The sequence below is a fragment of the Symphalangus syndactylus genome, chromosome 2, assembly GCF_028878055.3.
Source record: "Symphalangus syndactylus isolate Jambi chromosome 2, NHGRI_mSymSyn1-v2.1_pri, whole genome shotgun sequence".
NCBI classification, from domain to species: domain Eukaryota; kingdom Metazoa; phylum Chordata; class Mammalia; order Primates; family Hylobatidae; genus Symphalangus; species Symphalangus syndactylus.
This window is the reverse complement of record NC_072424.2, coordinates 41,319,943-41,337,306: the sequence shown is the minus strand read 5'-3', so window position 1 is coordinate 41,337,306 and position 17,364 is coordinate 41,319,943. Positions and strand designations below refer to the sequence as shown.

At 46.9% G+C, this 17,364-nt stretch overlaps 1 protein-coding gene across 9 annotated transcripts in view; it reads right to left on the bottom strand.

Annotated features, from left to right (window-relative positions):
* The window catches only part of ARHGAP19 (Rho GTPase activating protein 19), a 77,434-nt gene that overhangs the window by 53,482 nt on the left and 6,588 nt on the right, over window positions 1–17,364 (bottom strand). The window lies entirely within an intron of this gene.

The window sequence follows — 17,364 nt, the reverse complement described above, 5'->3', positions numbered from 1 at the left end:
ATAGAGATAAAAAACTAGACCAGTTAATTAACTGTATTTGCCAATGCATAGATGAAGCTCAAAAGCAGACTCCCATCACCACTTAAGTTATACTAGACGAAACAGTTACAAATGTAAAAGCACAGAACAGGTAGTTTTACAATATGGGGGAGGGGTGATCCCTACCTCACATCACAGACAAAAAATAAATTCCAAACCAAGTAAATATCTAAATATGAAAAGCCAAATTTAAAAACATTAAAAAACAATATAGAATAAATTAATGCAACAGAGGAAGAGTTTCTTAAACAAGACATAAAAAGCACAATCCCCAAAGAATCATAAATTTAACTACATTAAATTTTTCTGTATAACAAATGACATTACACACTAAATTTCTTAAAAATGAAGTCACAATGCCTCTAAAGAGAAATGGATAAAAGGGGAAGAAGAGTGGGAGAGAAAGTTTTCACTGTATGCTCTTTTGTATTTTCTGGATTTTATCTTCATTTGAATGTACTATCCATTCATAATAAATAAATAAATAGATAAATAAATCTAAAACTTTAAAAGTAATAATAAAATACAAGACAAGCCACAGACTGAAAAAAAGATGTTTGCTATGCATATAACCAAGGATCAGTATTCAGAATTTATCAGTAAGCCTAAAAATTAATAAGGAAAAGACACTTGACTCAACAGAAAATTAGTCAAATGACATGATCAGTAATGCAGAGAGGAGGGGACCTAATGACTAATAAACACAAAAAGAATCTCAACTTCACAAGTTATCAGAATAAAGCAAATTTAAAAATAGTATCTTTCCCTACTCATCACTTAGCAAAATCAAATTCAGGTGGTATATTTTTATTCTCAGTTTGCTATGTTATTTATTTATTTATTTTTTTAGAGTCTCACTCGTCACCCAGGCTGGAGTGCAGTGGCACAATCTCAGCTCACTGCAGCCTCTGCCTTCCAGAGGAGATATATTTATTTATATATTTACTTATTTATTTAAAATTGTGTACTGGTGTTTAATTTTATCAAACACTTATCAAAAATTTTTTGTGCCTCTATTGATGATCATATAATTTTTCTCCTTTATGGTAAATAATACTGATTTTCTGTTGTTAAACCAGCCTTGCATTTCTCGAATAACTCAACTTTGCTATGATGTATTATCATTTTTATATGTTGCTGAATTTGGTTTGCTAATAGTCTAGATTTCCCATTCATTCATAAGTGAGATTGGTCTTAAATTTTTCTTTCCTGTAATGTCTTCATTAGGTTTTATATCAAGGTTGTTCTAGCCTTATACACTTAGGTGGGAAATATTTCTTTTTTTTTTTTTTTTTCCAGACAAAGTCTCACTCTGTTGCCTGAACTGGAGTGCAGTGGCACGATCTCAGCTCACTGCAACCTCCACCTCCCAGGTTCAAGCAATTCTCCTGCCTCAGCCTCCTGAGTAGCTGGGACTAGGCACACGCCACCCCACCCATCTAATTTTTTTGTATTTTAGAAGAGACGGGATTTCATTGTGTTGCCCAGGCTGGTCTCGAACTCCTGAGCTCAGGCAATCTGCCCGTCTCGGCCTCCCACAAGCATGAGCCACTGCGCCCAGCCAATATGTCTTATTTTTCTATTTTCTGAAAAAATTTATGTGAGATTAGTGTTATTTCTTCTTTAAATATGTGACAGAATTGGTGGATGAAGCCATCTGAACCTAGAATTTTCTTTGTGAAAAAGTTTTTCGTTACACATTCCACTTATTTTGTGTTATGGGACTACTCACATTTTCCTTTACTTCTTGTGTTAATTTTGTTAAGTTGTAGATTTCAAGGAATTTGTCTATTGCACATAAATCTTCAAACTTTATTGGTATAAATTTGTATATAATATCCTCTTATCTTTTTTAATGTCTCTACGTTCCATAGTAATGTCCTCCTCTTTGTTCCTGATATTGGTAATTTGTTTTTCAATGTAATTAGCTTTTTTTTTTTTTTTTTTTTTTGAGACGGAGTCTCGCTCTATCGCCCAGGCTGGAGTGCAGTGGCGCGATCTCAGCTCACTGCAAGCTCCACCTCCCAGGTTCACGCCATTCTCCTGCCTCAGCCTCTCCGAGTAGCTGGGACTACAGGCGCCCGCCACCACGCCCGGCTAATTTTTTGTATTTTTAGTAGAGACGGGGTTTCACTGTGGTCTCGATCTCCTGACCTCATGATCCGCCCGCCTCGGCCTCCCAAAGTGCTGGGATTACAAGCGTGAGCCACCGCGCCCGGCCGGTAGTTAGCTTTTACAAGGTTCCAACTTCTAGCTTTGTTGAACCTCTCTATTGTATATGTTTGTTGTTTTTTTTTTTTTGAGATGGAGTCTCGCTCTGTCACTCAGGCTGGAGTACAGTGACACAATCTCGGCTCACTGCAAGCTCTGCCTCCTGGGTTCACACCATTCTCCTGCCTCAGACTCCCGAGTAGCTGGGACTACAGGCGCCCACCACCACGCCTGGCTAATTTTTTGTATTTTTAGTGGAGACAGGGTTTCACCGTGTTAGCCAGGATGGTCTCAATCTCCTGACCTCGTGATCCGCTCGCCTTGGCCTCCCAAAGTGCTGGGATTACAGGCGTGAGCCACCGCACCCAGCCTGTTTGTTGTTTATTTCATTAGTTTCTTTTTTTTTTTCTTTGAGATGAAGTCTTGCTCTGTCTTCCAGGCCGGAGTGCAATGGCACAATCTTGGCTCACTGCAACCTCCGCCTCCCAGATTCAAGCAATTCTCGTGCCTCAGCCTCCCCAGTAGCTGGAATTACAGGCACACACCACCACACCCAGCTGATTTTTGTATTTTTAGTAAAGGCAGGGTTTTACCATGTTGGCCAGGCTGGTCTCAAACTCCTGACCTCAGATGATCCACCCACCTCAGCCTCCCAAAGTGCTGGAATTATAGGCATGAGCCACCACGCCCAGCCTATTTCATTAATTTCTGCTCTCTTTTTTTTTTTTCTTTTTTTTTTGAGACAGAGACTCACTCTGTCACCCAGGCTGGAGTACAGTGGCACTATCCTGGCTCACTGCAACTTCTGCCTCCTTGGTTCAAGCAATTCTCATGCCTTGGACTCCTGAATAGTTGGGATTACAGGTGAGTGCCATCGTGCCCAGCTAATTTTTGTATTTTTAGTAGAGACAGGGTTTCACCATGTTGAGCAGGCTGGTCTCGAACTCCTGGGCTCAAGCAATCCACCCACCTCAGCCTCTCAAAGTGCTGGGATTACAGGCAGGAGCCACCACACCCAACCCACAACATTATTTTCTAAACAGCCAAAACTGAAAAAGCAAAATGTCCAGCAGAATTTTAATTTAATGGCTTTGTTTATTTGCAATGGAATATTACACAGTAATGAAAATGGACAGGCTCTAGCTATATGTACAGTCATAGCTAAATCTCACAAATGAAAAGCAAAAGAAGCCACACATACACACACACACAAACACATACACACAGACAACTACATACTATATGATGACATTTATATCAAATTTTAATTTTTTTTTTTTTTAATTTTTTTTGCATACAAAAACAATAAACATTTTCTAAAAATACATACAAACAAAAAGATGCGTATCAAACATATTAGGAAGGTTGCACATGGGAAGTCGGGGAATAGAAATGGGGGTGGGAGTTAAAATAAATGAGAGAGGGACTTTATATGGATCAGTGATAATAACTCAATCCTCTATTTGACAAAGAAGAGGGAGAAGGAAGAGGAAGAAAAAGAAAGTGGGATAAAGGATCAGAAAGGGAGGAAAATAGAAAAAATTAGAGTATGACTCCAGGGTAGACCTGTTTTGTTGTCATTGAGTTGGTTGGTTGGTTTGTCTGTTGTATTCTTCATGTTTCGCCAAGTTGGCCAGACTGGTCTCGAACTCCTAGTCCGAAGTGATCAACCCGCCTCGCCCCCTAGAGTGCCGGGACCACAGGCGTGAGCCACCACGTCCAGCCCCCACATTGCTTCTGGCCTCCGTGGTAGACCTCCCAGACGGAGCGGCCAGGCAGAGGAGCTCCTCACTTCTACCCAGACACGGGGCGGCCGGGCAGAGGGGCTCCTCACTTCCCAGACGGGGCGGCCAGGCAGAGACGCTCCTCACTTCTTCCCAGACGATAGGTGGCCGGGCAGAGGTGCTCCTCACTTCCCAGACGATGGGTGGCCGGGCAGAGGCGCTCCTCACTTCCCAGACGATGGGTGGCCGGGCAGAGGCGATCCTCATCTCCCAGACGATGGGTGTCCGGGCAGAGGCACTCCTCACTTCCCAGATGGGGCAGCTGGGCAGAGGCGCTCCTCACTTTCCAGATGATGGGTGGCCGGGCAGAGGCGCTCCTCACCTCCCAGACGATGGGTGGCCTGGCAGAGGCGCTCCTCACCTCCCAGACGATGGGTGGCCGGGCAGAGGCGCTCCTCACCTCCCAGACGGGGCGGCCGGGCAGAGGCGCTCCTCACTTCTTCCCGGACGGGGCGGCCGGGCAGAGGCGCTCCTCACTTCCTCCCGGACAGGGCGGCCGGGCAGAGGCGCTCCTCACTTCTTCCCGGACGGGGCGGCCGGGCAGAGGCGCTCCTCACTTCCCAGACGGTGGGTGGCCAGGCAGAGGCACTCCTCACTTCCCAGACGATGGGTGGCTGTGCAGAGGCGCTCCTCACTTCTTCCCGGATGGGGCGCCCGGGCAGAGGCGCTCCTCATTTCTTCCCGGATGGGGCGGCCGGGCAGAGGCGCTCCTCACTTCCCAGACGGGGCGGCCGGGCAGAGGCGCTCCTCACTTCTTCCCGGACGGGGCGGCCGGGCAGAGGCGCTCCTCACTTCTTCCCGGACGGGGCGGCCGGGCAGAGGCGCTCCTCACTTCTTCCCGGACGGGGCGCCCGGGCAGAGGCGCTCCTCACTTCTTCCCGGACGGGGCGCCCGGGCAGAGGCGCTCCTCACTTCTTCCCGGACGGGGCGGCCGGGCAGAGGCGCTGCTCACTTCCCAGACGGGGCGGCCGGGTAGGGGCGCTCCTCACTTCCCAGACGGGGCGGCCGGGCAGGGGCGCTCCTCACTTCCCAGACGGGGCGGCCGGGCAGAGGCGCTCCTCACTTCCCAGACGATGGGTGGCCGGGCAGAGGCGCTCCTCACTTCCCAGACGATGGGTGACCGGGCAGAGGCGCTCCTCACTTCTTCCCGGACGGGGCGGCTGGGCAGAGGCGCTCCTCACTTCCCAGACAGGGCGGCCGGGCAGAGGCGCTCCTCACTTCTTCCCGGACGGGGGCGGCCGGGCAGAGGCACTCCTCACTTCTTCCCGGACGGGGCGGCCGGGCAGAGGCGCTCCTCACTTCTTCCCGGGCGGGGCGGCCGGGCAGAGGCACTCCTCACTTCTTCCCGGACGGGGCGGCCGGGCGGAGGCACTCCTCACTTCCCAGACGGGTGGCCGGGCAGAGGCACTCCTCACTTCCCAGACGGTGGGTGGCCGGGCAGAGGCGCTCCTCACTTCCCAGACGGTGGGTGGCCGGGCAGAGGGGCTCCTCACTTCCCAGACGGTGGGTGGCCGGGCAGAGGCGCTCCTCACTTCCCAGACGGTGGGTGGCCGGGCAGAGGCGCTCCTCACTTCCCAGACGGTGGGTGGCCGGGCAGAGGCGCTCCTCACTTCCCAGACGGTGGGTGGCCGGGCAGAGGCGCTCCTCACTTCCCAGACGGTGGGTGGCCGGGCAGAGGCGCTCCTCACTTCCCAGACGGGGCGGCCGGGCAGAGGCACTCCTCACTTCCCAGACGGGGCGGCCGGGCAGAGGCGCTCCTCACTTCCCAGACGGGGCGGCCGGGCAGAGGCGCTCCTCACTTCCCAGACGGTGGGTGGCCGGGCAGAGGCGCTCCTCACTTCCCAGACGATGGGTGACCGGGCAGAGGCGCTCCTCACTTCTTCCCGGATGGGGCGCCCGGGCAGAGGCGCTCCTCACTTCTTCCCGGACGGGGCGGCTGGGCAGAGGCGCTCCTCACTTCCCAGACAGGGCGGCCGGGCAGAGGCGCTCCTCACTTCTTCCCGGACGGGGGCGGCCGGGCAGAGGCGCTCCTCACTTCTTCCCGGACGGGGCGGCCGGGCAGAGGCGCTCCTCACTTCTTCCCGGACGGGGCGGCCGGGCGGAGGCGCTCCTCACTTCCCAGACGGGTGGCCGGGCAGAGGCGCTCCTCACTTCCCAGACGGTGGGTGGCCGGGCAGAGGCGCTCCTCACTTCCCAGACGGTGGGTGGCCGGGCAGAGGCGCTCCTCACTTCCCAGACGGTGGGTGGCCGGGCAGAGGCGCTCCTCACTTCCCAGACGGTGGGTGGCCGGGCAGAGGCGCTCCTCACTTCCCAGACGGTGGGTGGCCGGGCAGAGGCGCTCCTCACTTCCCAGACGGTGGGTGGCCGGGCAGAGGCGCTCCTCACTTCCCAGACGGTGGGTGGCCGGGCAGAGGCGCTCCTCACTTCCCAGACGGTGGGTGGCCGGGCAGAGGCGCTCCTCACTTCCCAGGCGGTGGGTGGCCGGGCAGAGGCGCTCCTCACTTCCCCGACGGTGGGTGGCCGGGCAGAGGCGCTCCTCACTTCCCAGACGGTGGGTGGCCGGGCAGAGGCGCTCCTCACTTCCCAGACGGTGGGTGGCCGGGCAGAGGCGCTCCTCACTTCCCCGACGGTGGGTGGCCGGGCAGAGGCGCTCCTCACTTCCCAGACGGTGGGTGGCCGGGCAGAAGGGTTCCTCACTTCCCAGACGGTGGGTGGCCGGGCAGAGGCGCTCCTCACTTCCCAGACGGTGGGTGGCCGGGCAGAGGCGCTCCTCACTTCCCAGGCGGTGGGTGGCCGGGCAGAGGCGCTCCTCACTTCCCAGACGGTGGGTGGCCGGGCAGAGGCGCTCCTCACCTCCCAGACGGGGCGGCCGGGCAGAGGCGCTCCTCACCTCCCAGACGGGGCGGCCGGGCAGAGGTGCTCCTCACCTCCCAGACGGGGCGGCCGGGCAGAGGCGCTCCCCACCTTCCAGATGGGGCGGCGGCCGGGCAGGGGCTGCAATCCCAGCACCCTGGCAGGCCAAGGCAGGCGGCCGGGGCGTGGAGGCTGCCGCGAGGCCAGACCACGCCACCGCCCTCCAGCCCGGGCAACACCGAGCACTGGGTGAGCGAGACTCCGTCTGTAGTCCCAGTACCTCGGGAGGCTGAGGCGGGCAGAGCACTCGGCGTCAGGAGCTGGCGACCAGCGTGGCCAAGATGGCGAACGCGTGCCTGCATCCAAAGGAGAAAAGGCAGGCAGCGGTGGCGGGCGCCGGCAGTCCCAGGCAGTCCGCGGCGCGGGCAGCAGCAAGCCGAGTAGATTGTAGCCTGGGTGGGCCAGAGAGGGAAAGAAAGAAAGAAAAGAAAGAAAGAAAGAAAAGAAAGAGAGAGAGAGAGAGAGAGAGAGAGAGAGAGAGAGAAAGAAAGAAAGAAAGAAAGAAAGAAAGAAAGAAAGAAAGAAAGAAAGAAAGAAAGAAAAGGAAGGAAGGAAGGAAGGAAGGAAGGAAGGAAGGAAGGAAGGAAGGAAGGAAGGAAGGGAGGAAGGAAGGCCAAATTTTAAAAATAAACGAAACTAGTATTTAGAGATACTTGCTTAAATGGTAAACTGTAAAGAGAAGCAGAAATGTATTTACCATAATATTCAGGATAATGGTTACCTTTTGTGGACAGTGATTAAGAGGCATGAAGGTATGAAAGAGTTCCCGAGGCCAGGCGCAGTGGCTCACGTCTATAATCTCAGCACTTTGGGAGGCCAAAGTGGGTGGACCACAAGGTCAGGAGTTCAAGACCAGCCTGGCCAACATGGTGAAACCCCGTCTCTACTAAAAAATACAAAAATTAGCCAGGCATGGTGGCGGGCACCTGTAATCCCAGCTACATGGGAGGCCGAGGCAGGAGAACTGCTTGAGCCCAGGAGGTGGAGGTTGCAGTGAGCTGAGATTGCGCCGCTGTACTCTAGCCTGGGTAACAGTGCAAGACTCCATCTTAAAAAAAAAAAAAAAAAAAAAAGAGTTCCTGAAGTGCTAATAATGTTCTTATGGATAAATCACTGAGCTATGGGAAAAGGGGAGCATTTGAAGCAAATATGGCAAAATGTTAAGATTTGCTAAAGCTGGGTAATGGGAAGAATACTGATTATATTATTCTAAAAACTTGTATTTATAATTGACATTTCATGACAAATTTTTTTAAAGAAACCAAGTAGTTTTGGCTTAAATCTCACTTCAATTTGATATAAATATTATAGAAAATCAAAGTATGTACTAAAGACTAATTTCCTCATCATAAAAGTTTTTACATAGATGGCCAGAACCAGGAAAATTAGTAGCTAGGTATGCAGGCATACAGAAATAACAAGGGCTCTGGGCAACTATCCCAAAGAATGATAGAGGCAAACCCCTCAAAAAAGAACAATTTTGGGGGAGGTGGCCTGCAGGAGACACAGGGATTGACAGGATGTTGTGTGTAGCAGCTTTCCTGTGGATACCAATGCTGAGGACACCACATCAGGGCTCTCCTGCCCACTGCTGTGGGTTGCCACCTCCAAGATAACCCCAATGCCAGTGACACCCTTCCCATCGGTCACCACTCCAGCACCAGAAACCTATGAAGGCTGCAACAGCTGTGTTTACTGTTTTAAAGCACTGTTAATAATACCTGCTTTTGGATAGAATGTAAAGAAGATGAGAGCTACTGTTCACATAATTCAACAGTTAGAGACTGTGGTGTGGTGAACAGGACAGACTTCTGTTTTGTGCCAACTGCCACTCTGGTGCCAATCAATTCCACAGTGACACATAGATCCAGTGTTTCACACTCAGTGAATCTGAGCAGATTTGCTGAGGCTTTGTATGTTGAGTCCACAATGACTTCTTATGGATTTTGTGGAAATCTTGGGAAACAGAGAAGCCTAAAGGAAATTATAATTCCCATTATCCAGAGTTAAAACCACAACTCTGCCTTTCTCTTCTACAACTTCCACCACAGTTACTACATCAGGTACAACAAATACCACTGTCCTTGTCTTCAGCGTACAGGCTATAATTTTCTTTCTTTATAAATTCTACACATCTAAGAAACAAACTTATACTCTGTAAGCAGACCCATTACACTGGTAAGGACTGGAGATTCATTCACGTAACACACTGAAACCAAAATACTATCTTTCAAGATGTCCCACATGGAAGACGCTATTCCAGGATCTTTCGATTTCCAAAAGATGCATATAAGCTATTTGAGAGCATCATCCCTGAAGGAAAAATCAGTTAAATCATTTTGTTCAACAGGAAAATTTTAAATATTCTGCACGAATCCTTGTGGCAGTCTTATTTTCAATGGTTGCTGCTTTGGGATTATGTTTCTTTTTTTCTTGACATGCCAAACGTAACTTTCTGTAAGTGACAGAAAATGCTGTCTAGTGCAGACAATGTCAGGACTCTTAGCAGTTTAAATTTAGTCACTTCAAAGCCTGAAGGCTACATTATTTTCATCCTAACTCAAGATATAACTCAGTGCATAGAATTGAGAAGAGTGTGCCAAATGAGTATCAATCAGGTGGATTGTGGCCTATCATGCCAAAGTGGCATAAATTTATCAATCTAATAATACCAAAAAAAAATAATTTGTATAACCTACTTATAGTATACAATTACCACTTTTACCACTAGATGGAACCCTACATGTAAGGTGATATGCTCGGTGAAAGGACTGGAAACAATCCACAGCTGAAAAATCAATTACAGAAAAATGAAATGCAAGTGCTTCTGAGGCATGTTGAAACCATGAATCTGCAAAATTCAAGGCAGTTAAAAAAAAAAACTGCATCCTGCAGATGTATCTTTTGGCTGACTATACCAAAACTGCATACCCACAAAACTAAATGTTTCCTCCCTGGTGAATTGCCTAACTTGATTTGTTTTCCAAGAACCACAACCTTGGCAAGATTTATCAAAATATGAGCTATATTTAAAGTTGTCTAAATCTAATTTACCACCCTGAGAGAAATATGCACTCTCTCTTACTGCTTTTTCGACTCTAAAAGGCTCTGAAACACAGCTTTAAATGTGTCACTTTGTTGGAAAGCTGTTAGATAAGAAATACAACCATCAAAGAAAAGACTGTATTCTTCCCTCTTTCTATATATCAAATTTAAGCCAGTATCATGAAAGTTGTGCATAAAAAGAGAAGAGAAAACTAAACAGGCCCTATATGTCCAAGCTGATGGTGCTTTTTAATACCAGAGACAGTTCAACATTAATAAGTAGTACCACAATTCAGGGAACGATATCCAATTTCTTAGACAAAATTTTTGAAACATTTATACCCTAAAGTCTGCCCTTAAGAGTAGCTGTGCAATGTTTTATAGTATGGACTACAAAATTATCTCTAAGTTAGACTCCAAAAGTCTGCAAATATATTTAGCCCTTATATTTGATCTCAATCTGAACAAATTTCTTTCTTGCTTGCTTTTGTGTGTGTGGGTTTTTTGTTTTTTTTGTTTGTTTGTTTGTTTGTTTGAGACTGGGTCTTCCTTTGTTGCCCAGGCTAGAGTGCAATGGCACAATCATGACTCACTATAGCCTCAACTGCCTGAGCTCAAGCAATTCCCCCACCTCGTCCTCCCAAGTAGCTGGGACCACAGACATGCATCACCACACCTGCCTATTTTTTTTTATTATTTGTAGACACAAGTCTTTCTACGTTGCCCAGGTCTCAAATTCCTGGGCCCAAGTGATCCTCGCACCTCGGCCTCCCAAAGTGCTGGGATCACAGGCATGAGCCACCATGCCCAGCCCAAATTTCAAACTAATAATACAACTTAACCAAAATTAAATTGGCAAACTATTCTGAGATGAAAAAACTCTTGATTGCCTACCTTCTTAACCTAAACATTTTTGGAATCCTAATCTAAGATTCTGCCCTATGGAATGACAATGTAATATTCTCAGTCATGAATGATGAGTATCAATAATGCCAATTTACTGACTTATTTATTTGCTTGGCAATTTTTATCTTTTTGGGTGTCATATGAATAAGCATTAATTATGCTGCTGACACCTTCCTTAATTTTTCTCCCTCACACTAGTGTACAATGGGAAGAAAGTTATTTGTATCAAGAAAGTAACATCAGGCTGGGTGCAGTGGTTCACATCTGTAATCCCAGCACTTTAGGAGGCCGAGGTGGGCAGATCATTTGAGGTCAGGAGTTCAAGACCAGCCTAGCCAACATAGTGAAACCCAATCTCACTAAAAATACAAAAGAATTATCTGGGTGTGGTGGTGCACACCTGTAATCCCAGCTACAAGGGAGGCTGAGGAGGGAGAATCACTTGAACCCGGGAGGCAGAGGTTGCAGTGAGCCGAGATCGCACCACTGCACTCCAGCCAAGGTGACAGACTGAGACTCTGTCTCAAAAATAATAATAATAATTAAAAGGAAAAAAAAGTAACATCAAAATTCCCTATTAATTTGGAAAAAGTTCTATAGGATGCTTCACTGATAATACAGTCTCTTTCTTACCATTTATCTAAAAAATATTTGCTCCTCAGAAAAGTAGAGTCAATGCTTCATGAGCCTCTCTTTTCCTACACTTTTTTTTTTTTTCCCCTGAGACAGGGTCTCACTCTGTTGACCAGGCTGTAATGCAGTGTGCAATCATAGTTCACTTCAGCCTTGAACACCTGGGCTCAAGGGATCCTCCCACATCAACCTCCCAAAGTGCTAAGACTGAAGGTGTGTGCCACCACACCTGGCTAATTTTTTAATTTTTTTGTATAGCCCAGGGTCTCACTATGTTGACCACACTAGTCTCAAACTCCAGGCCTCAAGCGATCCTCCCAGCTCAGCCTCCCAAAGTGCTGGCATTACAGGTATGAGCCACTGCACCCAGCCTCCTACAGACTTTTAAGTGCCAAGAGTCTCAGGCAATTAAAACTAGAAGTACTTCTACGTATGATCAGATTAGGTCCTAAAAGACTACTTCTATATTCATTTGTTCCAAAGTTCAGAGTGACACATACTATCCAAGAGACAGCTAATGGTTTTTGTTCTGGCACATGACTTGTTCATATCTACACAAGTTCACAAATTGAAAATTCTTAAGAGTTTCTGGCCAGGCACAGTGGCTCATGCCTATAATTCCAACACCTTCTGAGGACAAGGCGGCAGGATCACTTGAGCCTAGGAGTTCAAGACCAGTATAGGCAACCTGACAAGACTCTGTCTCTACAAAAAAAAAAAAAATTGTTTTTAAATTAGCCAGGCATGGTTGCTTGAGTCTATGGTCCCAACTACTCAGGAGGCTGAGGTGGGAGGATCACCTGAGCCCAGGAGGTCAAGGCTGCAGTGAGGTGTGTTCTTGCCCCTGCACTCCAGCCTGAGTAATAACAGAGTGAGATCCTGTCTCAAAAAAGAAAAGAGTTTCTATACTTGTAGTCAGCCAGAAATATTCAATATTTCACAAACTTAACCAGAAATCTTTTCATCAACCAGCATTAAGAAGGTGAATTGCTTTTCTGAGACATATGGTACCCAAACAAGAAATCAATCACTCGTGTGTCATTTAAAATCAATCCAATCATGATTTACTAATTGCTTTGTAACTTTAAGGTATTGTAAGGTATAGGGACAAAAACTAAGGTAAGTCTCTGGCCTCTAGGAACTGAAAATTCACTAAGTGCTACGCAATTTCAAATAGTAGCTAAAGACCACAACACAAAAGATGATAAAAGATCACTAATAGCCAAATGCATGATACAGACAATAAAGGCTCTAAGAATTCAGGAGAGAATCTTTTACACATATACAAGAGATGTGAGCTAGATCTTAAAGACGAGTAGGAGTTAGACAGTGGGAGAAAAAAAGATGGCTAATACTTAAGGTGCTTTTTGGTTTCTCAGGGTTTTTTTAAGAAACATAAAATGTTTTCGCCACACATTAGTGGCCAGCCCTTTTCAAAACTTAAATTTAAAGAGAGGTACACAGGGGAGTTACAGAGATAGCACAGTGGACATCTGCTGCTTTTGACTTCCCAATATGTATTTTCCCCTTCCTCTGGTAACAGCACTCCCATTTTCCTTTAAGCAATAAACCTCTCCCATCTTTCAAATCTATGTGATCTGGTGGGCACTGCCTGTGAGCATGTCACCCAAGCTTAACCAACTGAAACATTCTATTCCCTTCATGAATCCAAGCAAAGGCCCACAAGTCAAACCAGGACAAAAAGTCGCAACTCCAAGACTCTTGTGAAATCCTAAAATTGCTAAGCTGGTGGGATGTAAGACTGACACCGTTGGTGGCCTATTACTGCCACTTTTTATACAGAATCTACCTTCTTAGGAAGCAAATACAGAGGAAACCAGATCTAAGACAGTAAAGAGGTAGATATCTAGTGACACTGAGATTTGAGATTTTCCATACAGATTAAACCATACTTGATTTATCCCCTGGACTTTTCAGTTTCTTGAGCCAATTAAGAGTCTCTTTTTGCTTAAGCTAGTTTTAGTTTCTATCACATATAACTGAAAGAATCCTAACAAATATGAATGTGTAAGTCTGTTTGTCCCAGTATGAATCTCAGCCCTCCCTTCTGTATCTTCCCCTTCAGAGCAATGGCTGCCATTCAGTCAGCTATGGCCATGCCATCTCCAGCAAGGTCTGGAACTCTGCCCTAGGGAACCTCTTCCTTGTACATTCTATCTCAGCTGATTCCTGTATCTATTTCTATATTTCTTAGAGATCTCTTTACTTCTTACTAGCCAATTCCTTGTTACTCAAATCCCCAGTTATAGTTTATAACCTATTAAACGTTCTCCGTTTAAAGTACTATCTAGTTTCCTTTTTCTTTTTTTTTTTTTTTTGAGACAGAGTCTCACTCTTGTCGCCCAGGCTGGAGTGCAGTGGTGCGATCTCGCTCACTGCAACCTCCCAGGTTCAAGCAATTCTCCTGCCTCAGCCTCCCGAGTAGCTGGGATTACAGGCGCCTGCCACCACACCTGGCTAATTTTTGTATTTTTAGTAGAGATGGGCGTTTCACCATATTGCCAGGCTGGTCTTGAACTCCTGACCTCAGGCAATCCACCCACCTCAGCCTCGCAAAGTGCTGGGATTACAGGTGTGAGCCACCGCGCCCGGCTATTACTATGTAGTTTCTATGGCCTAGCTGAACTTAGTTTATATCGGGTGACAGTAGCAAAACATCAGCACAAAATAAATAGGCTCCAGCATCTGTAGAAACAACCCATCCTAAAAGATGGTTAGTAAAAGTGTAGGTGAGAGTGTTCACCGAAGGTGACCAGAGGGCATCTTCGGGAGGCTGAGGTGGGTGGATCGTGAGGTCAGAGTTCGAGACCAACCTGGCCAACATGGTGATACCCCGTCTCTACTAAAAACACAAAAATTAGCCAGCATGGTGGCGCATGCCTGTAGTCCCAGCTACTCGGGAGGCTGAGGCAGGAGAATTGCTTGAACCCAGGAGGCAGAGGCTGCAGCGAGCTGAGATCATGCCACTGCACTCCAGCCTGGGCAACAGAGTGAGACTCTGTCTCAAAAAAAAAAATTGTATTTCAATCACTCTTTTGCTATACTGTTTCCAACCAGAAATGATGCACTTATTGGGAGGGAATTGGGAAACCAAGACAGAAATCAGATCTTAGATAGGTCATATTTTAGATAAGAGACATTAAAGTTTAAGACTCAGAAGGAACCAGACATGGTGGCTCACACCTGTAATCCCAGCACTTTGGGGTGCCAAGGTGGGAGGAGTACATGAGCCCAAGAGTTTGAGACCAGCCTGGGCAACACAGTGAAACTTCATCTCTATTAAAAAAAAAAAAAAACCTGTCTCAATATTAATAATGGTTATATCTATCTGGTAAATTGAAGTGGCTAGTTTACCTTTTTTCTACAAATTTTTCTTTCCTTTTTTTTCTTTTTTTTAGAGACAGGGTCTAACTCTGGCACCCAGGCTGGAGCACAGTGGTGTCATCATAGCTCACTGCAGCCTTAAGCTCCTGGGTTCAAGCAATCTTCCCACCTCGGCCTCCCCAGTAGGTAGGACTACAGGTGCACACCACCACATCTGGCTTTTTTCTCTTATTTTTATTTGTATTTTTTGCTTTTTGTTTTTGAGACATTGCCTCACTCTGTTGCCCAAGCTGGAGTATAGTGGTGCAATCTCGGCTCACTGCAACTTCTGCCTCCCAGGTTCGAGCGATTCTCCTGCCTCAGCCCCTTGAGTACCTGGGATTACAGATGTGCGACACCATGCCTGGCTACTTTTTTGTCTTTTTAGTAGAGATAGGGTTTCACCATGTTGGCCAGGCTGGTCTCGAACTACTGACCTCAAGTGTTCTGCCCACCTTGGCCTCCCAAAGTACTGGGATTACAGGCGTGAGACACTAAGACCAGCACCCGTTTTTTTCTACATATTTTTCTAGCCTTCTGTAGTAAATATTATATAAGTTTATTTCATAGTGGGGAAAGAGGGGAAAAAGTATATACTGGGGGTTTTTTGAGGCAGGGTCTTGTTCTGTTGCCCATGCTAGAATGGTGGCATAATCACGGCTCACTGCATCCTTGACCTCCCAGGCTCAAGCAATCCTCCTGCCTCAGCCTTCCTAGTAGCTGAGACCACAGGCATGTGCCACCACGCCTGGCTAATTCTTTTGATTTTTAGTAGAGACAATGTCTTGCTAGGTTGCCCAGGCTGGTCTCAAACTCCTGGGCTCAAGTGATCCTACCACCTCAGCCTCCCAAAGTGGTAGGATTACAGGTGTGAGCCACCACTCCTAGCCAAACTATATACTCTTAACAAAAAAGAAAGAAAAAAAAAGTATATACTTTTTTTTTTTTCCCCTGTGAGACTGAGTCTCGCTCTGTCGCCCAGGCTGGAGTGCAATGGTGTGATCTCAGCTCGCCACAACCTCCGCCTCCCGGGTTCAAGCGATTCTCCTACCTCAGCCTCCCAAGTAGCTGCGATTACAGGCACACACCACTGCACCCAGCTAATTTTTCGTATTTTTAGTAGAGACGGGGTTCCACCATGCTGGCCAGGCCAGTCTTAAACTCCTGACCTCAGGTGATCCGCCTGCCTCCGCCTCCCAAAGTGCTGGGATTACAGGCATGAGACACCGTGCAAGGCCAAAAGTATATACTCTTAAAGCTTCAATGGATTTGTAGGCTGTAGATGTTCCATATAAAAAATGGCTAGACACAGAACAATGAGAATGTAGTTAACATTAATTAACTATACACTTAATAGGTAAGATGATAAATTGTTATGTTTTTTAATACAATTTGTTTAAAACAAATTTATTTTTATTTATTTATTTATTTTTTAACAACAGGGTCTCAGTCACCCAGGCCAGAGTGTAGTGGCAGCATTCTAGCTTATTGCAGCCTCAAATTCTTGAGCTCAAGTGATCCTCCTGCTTCAGCCTCCCAAGTAGCTGGGACTGCAGGTATGTGCCACCATATCTAGATTTTTTTTTTTTTTTTTTTTTTGAGACAGTCTCTCTCTCTGTCACCCAGGCTGGAGTAGAGTGGCACAATCTCAGCTCACTGCAACCTCCCGCTCCCAGGTTCAAGCAATTCTCCTGCCTCAGCCTCCTTAGTAGCTGGGATTACAGGCACCCGCCACACACCCAGCTAATTTTATATTTTTAGTAGGGACAGGGTTTCACCATGTTGGCCAGGCTGGTCTCAAACTCCTGACCTCAAGTGATCTGCCCGCCTCGGCCTCCCAAAGTGCTGCGATTACAGGCATGAGCCACCACACTTGGCCTAAGCCAAATGTAATGTTTACAACAAAAAGTGTACAGATTTCCTATATCACTCTTTATAATGCTACCCACCCACTTGTTCTGACCAAAGTAAACTTGTGCAACAGTATCTGCTTTGCTTTATGCTGTGGTTTCATGCCACTTATCAGTTTATGCAGATTAATTTTAAAATTCTATTTTCTTCCTTCTCCTCCTTCCAAGACAGGCCTTATTTACAAATATGATCAAACTCTCTAAACCTGATCATTGATAAAATGTAAAATAAAACCAAATTCAAGAAAATCCCCTGAAGAAATCTACTCCTCATTACCCTTCAGATAGAATTTAACAGCACAAATACAAAACTAGATTCAGATATTTAAACCAGGTTTTCTCACTTAACTTGTGCATGTAAGAACAGACAAGTCTTCCTGGGATCAATAAAGGTTTAATCATTTTTCTCAAAGGAACACATTACTGTCTTATTACAGAGAAAGCAATTTAACAAAAAGGCTCAGGCCAGGCACGGTGGCTCACACCTGTAATCCCAACACTTTGGGAGGCCAAGGCGGGTGGATCACCTGAGGTCAGGA